We start from the raw sequence: 5,430 nt of genomic DNA on the forward strand, positions 1-5,430 counted from the left end.
TATATATATATATATATATGCGCACGCGTATATACAAATGAGGCTTTGGTGTAGTTTCCACCAACTAAATAACTGCCGTAGTAAAACACATTCTAATTGCCTCTCAAATGTATTGAACACGGCAACAACGTAGTTGTGCAATGCTCACTTTAACCACAGAACCACGCCGGCGCCCATATAGGCGCAGAATCAATATTTATTGTCGCAACGTAATTTCTTTTTTCCCCTTGCTTTTGTTCAGGAAGTTAAAAGTGAGACATCTATATACTTGAAATTGTTTCTTTATGAAGCAAATCTTCTTAAGTTAATATGCTTTCGTTGGTTTCCGAAGTTTCCTGAATTTATGTGGATTTCAATCAAACATTCATGTATATTCCTCTCAGCTTATCACACACGGGTTAGAATATATTACAATTCTCTATTTATGTTTCACACTTTTGCAATTATTTGTTTTCTTCTTTCTGTCTCTTTTATCCCTTTTGTTTCCATTTTGACTCTTGGTAATTACTCGTCCTCAACATATTTTCTTTTCTTTTTACACACAACTGTGTAATAATATGTACCTTAAGAATTTATATAATCATTTCTCTATTATTCATTTTTATGCTCTGCTGCTATCGTTCCTAAGTTCTTTTCTGTTTTACTCTCCCTTGCCACATTTACTCCCTCTCCCGGTCTTTGACTTCCTCTTTCTCGTTTATTTCTTTGCAATGATTAGCCTTTAATGATTTCTCACCGTCATGTCATTCCCTAGCAACCGAACAAGAAGCAATAAAAAAACGGTAAGAAAGTAACTGCAGCAACAGCATTTCGCTGATAATTCAAGTCACGTGTGTCGCAAACTGGAAAGGCATCTGTTAGATATAACATCTAAAACAATTTCATATCATTCTCTATGCGTTTTACATTGGACAACGATGTCCTGGTTTAACTGTACTTATGAATTAGCCGAGATGGTTACGACTGGAATGGTTACAATCATTGGTCAGCTCCATCGCGATTACCATGGGCTAAATAAAAGCAATAAGTACAACAATGATAACTAGAAGTACTGATATCTAGAAAGTAGTTACTGTCCAGGGTAAGAAACTGAGAATTATTCGAACCAATGCCAACATGTAGCAGCATCTTTATACCGTCAACATTCATTATTTCAAATAATTGTTCGATTGAGACCTATTCATTTTTGTTATCACAACATAAAGAAGAGTAACAGTAGGAGATACAACAACAAAGGCAATGACAATGTCATCATCATCATCATCATCATCATCATCTACATATATAAAGCAGCAACAACTATGATAGCGCAAATCAAAATAACAACGTCATCAACAGTATCAGCAGCAACGGTAAATGTCCTATGGAAAAGAAACCATGTAATAAACCAATCAAATATATCGGTTCGCAACAATGATTATTTTAACGTCCTCTTATCTATGTGTACTTCATGCAGCAGGGGTCTCTAGGTATTTTTCTGCCAGTAAATATTAAGTTAATACTTCACTCAATGTTTTTTCACTAAAATCCTATATACATCAACGATATTCTAAGATATTAATTACTGTAACGTTTATTTAAAGAATTTCTGTCGGAAGCTAATAATCTAGATCAGTGCTCCGCATCCAGTATGCTGCTGCTCACTGGTGTGCCACAAAACGATGCTAGGTGTGCCTCATTGTAACCTGAATATAATTTTTTCCCGATGCTTTTAGTAATGTTTTTAGTTCAGACGTGCCACTGAATTTTGAACAAAATATGTGTACAACAAGTGAGAAAAGGTTGCGGAACACTGATGAAAATAATGAAGTTTAAATAATTAAAATTTCATAGTTGTCTCCCCTGTTTTGTGGAGCCGTATTAATATTTCAGATAGTTTTCTCTCCTCGCTGTTAGCGAAGTATGTTTAATATTTTTCGTTTCCCAAACGTCAAGTATATTAGCCCTGAGTTTACTATTGGTTTTAGATGCTGTAGACATCCAGATGTATCCCGCTCTCAGCAAATAACTCTTAGAAACCAGAAAAACCTATTTTCCCATGTTGTTATTGCTACAAGCAAGGTTACTTCAGAAAAATAACATCTTCCCGTTTCCACATCTATATCAGAGGATAATCGTAATACTCGTAATAAAACTAGCTTCAGTCTCCCTTCTAGTTAACTGGCGGCTCACGATCAATGATTTGACCTGTCATTCGCTACAAGAAGTAAGAAATTTCCAACAAATCAAACTTTACCGCCACAAAATATTTCAAGCGGTTACTAGTTATTGATCGGTATTTGCCGAAAACATTTACTTGCATATACAATTTCATACAAAAATACATACATACCTGACGTATGATCGGTTACGGGCGTTCAAGAAATAGCATAAGATTATGTTAGAATGAATGTAATTGAAATCATTTTCCTAGAATTTGTATATAATTATTAAGGTCTAAATTTTATTGGTGCATACAGGCGGCAGCTTTTCAAAAACAAGGTAAATGCTTCTGTTTCCTTGGATTATTTTTTCATTAGTTAGACTTTTGCCAGCAACATGAAATTAACTCTGATTTATATCTAGATATTCGCTCATCAAGGAACCGAATTACCTTTATTTCAGATAAGTAAACCTGACGAATTTTACTCAACAACTTCATTCAATTTCAAGCTGAACATTATCCATTTTATATCAAAGCTTAAGTTTATGCATTTATGTTTCACATATATTTGGTCAAAATTATATTTGGTCTGATTTCCTATCAAGTGTATCAAAAGTATATTTGTGTTGGTTATATCATGGATTGAAAGAGTGCATACATTTTTTAATGATCTTTTTATTGATAATTCTGCGAGATTTACAAAGGATCTAGCTCAACAACTTGCGGCTTGTTATCGTCTTAATGTAGTTAATTGTTATAATATTCTTAGAATTCATTGCATGGGCTTCTTACAATATATATTTCAATATATATTTCATGCATAACTCAGGATTAAGATTTGTTAAAATCCTACTACTTATATAAAAGCTACAGTATATAACATTTAGACATTGATTTTATCATAGTGACATCTCTCATAAATTAGCCATGCGCTGCTTATTAGCTTAACGTGTCCAATCAATTAAATTTCGTGGGTTACATTTAAATGCTTGCCTTTTAATAGACGGAGAGCTATAGTAGAATATACAACAAACACAAATACTTTAAACATATAGTACAATATATCATTTTTTGTTTATACATGTGAATATAAATCATCAGTACTAAATTTACATTCCACTAAGGTTTAACTCTACCAATTAGCTATATCTGTAAAATATCATCATTATTATTACCTATCACTTTTGGGTGACCTTAAAAAATACACTTTGATTGAATTGCAAAATCCCCTGTCTATCGAGTATAATAATATTAATGATCGATTCGTCTGCTTTATCATAGGAATTTACTTTATAGCATTATTTACAAACTCAAAGAGATAATTTGTAACGTATGTAGTTGTGTAAGGAGCCAAAAGAAGAATCTTTGTTTCAGGACGGTAAGATCTTAATGATTTGGAATGCGCTTGCTAGCACAAGTGCAGTCAGTCGAAAACTCCGCTCTTAGATGCCTGTAGGTTTCACGGTTCATTAGGAGAGAATGCGCAACGTTTTTGGTCCTTCCTCTCGGCGGTTTTACAGCACACCGCGTCTGTTTCGATTAACTAATATCCTATCTCGAGTCCATTTTCATAATTTTTTTTAGCCATATCCAGTGTTGCCTGGATCTCTTTCCAAATGACGTTTGCTTACCGATGTTAGACACCAGTTTCTAGCAGCCACCTGGTACGAATAAAACCTCTACATCCAGCTTCTACAAGGAAGTGCACTGCACTCCAACCAACATCTGTACAGTATTCCAGTAGCGTTTCATAACGCTTGATTTTCTTAGAGTGGGCTGCATCTAAATTGTCTTCGTGTGGAACAGTTAATTCAAACAAATTGGAATACCTTACGTTTCCCACACCATATTGTTATCTCCGGCTTTTTCCTTGTTGGTAACAGAAAGAGGCGTTTACACCCAAGAAGATCTGCTGTCACTTCCCATACTTCGTTCTAGTTCTCGTCATTTATACGATAAACCGTTTACTGCCATCCTTTTGTAGTTTCTTGTCACCACTTATTGCTTCCATCTTGTTCCTGGAAAATTTCGAAGGCCTAATTGTGCTTCAATATATAATTTTTCAACGCCATTGGGCAGTTAGATAGGATATGCGTTCGCGCACCAACTTCTTCACGTCTACATTTGTCGTCATTCACTGTTTTCTATCCCATCAAATTGCAAGAAGATGGCAGTATATCATAGGTGCGTTGAAGAAGAAAACTCAACCGGGATGTACTTCACCTCCAGATCTCATCACAGCCCAACTTTATTTCAATGACCTCGTTGAATACATTAAATCAGATGCAAATCCCTTTTATCTATTCTTAGATGCAATTCCGTTTTATCTGTTTTTCAGATGCAATTCCCTTTTATCTGTTCTTCAGATGCAATTCCCTTCTATCTGTTTTTTTTTAGCAGTAACACAGTCATTAATGGCGGCTCTGCCCTTCCTCTGTGTCATTGCAGAAAATTGCTTAAATTGATTGCAATCAAACCCTTTCCAGTCACTTTGTATTGCTCCCACTATATCTCAGTGTTCCAAAGATGCTGTGGGAATGGACTCTCCTGCTAATGTTATTTCACTCTAAATGTGCAGTATATACCTTTCTTTTGAATCTTTAGGCACTAATGGAATTCATATTCCACACACCTTAATTTATATATATATATATATATATATATATATATATATACTTATGCATGTACATATATATTTGCAGACATGTACACAAACACTAATTTAATAAGTGAATATTATTATGTTGTCAGTTTCTTTCTCTGAATACCATTTACCAGTAGCTTTAGCATCTGCCGGATTGTCCCGCATTTCTATATCTTGACCATTCGCATCTTTCCAGTTTCGTAGATATCAACAACTGATGTTACAGGTAATTCAAGAGACCATGTTTCCCGATATAGCACTGAACTGTTAATTGCTCAAGGTAGACCAAGATATCTCCTTATGTAAACACTGCACATCTGGTCAATGGTCTCCACTCTCGACAGTACAACCTTTTATATGAGAATGAGTCAAGCAATACAAGAATATAGACCAAACTGCAAGCTCAATAGTTTTAGCCTGTCTTTCAACTCAATATCGATTTGTGCCATGATCTCGACGCCCCTATTCTTAGACAATCAGCTACCATACCATATTCTCAAGGTTATTATATTTTTAATTTCAGCTGTTGGAATGGATTCTCCTGATAATGTTATTTCAGTCGAAATTTGCAGTGCATACCTTTCTTTTGAATCTTTCGACACTTATGGAATTCATTTTCATCAAACCTTAATTCATTGATATA

The sequence above is a fragment of the Octopus bimaculoides genome, chromosome 8 (assembly GCF_001194135.2).
Source record: "Octopus bimaculoides isolate UCB-OBI-ISO-001 chromosome 8, ASM119413v2, whole genome shotgun sequence".
Taxonomy (NCBI): domain Eukaryota; kingdom Metazoa; phylum Mollusca; class Cephalopoda; order Octopoda; family Octopodidae; genus Octopus; species Octopus bimaculoides.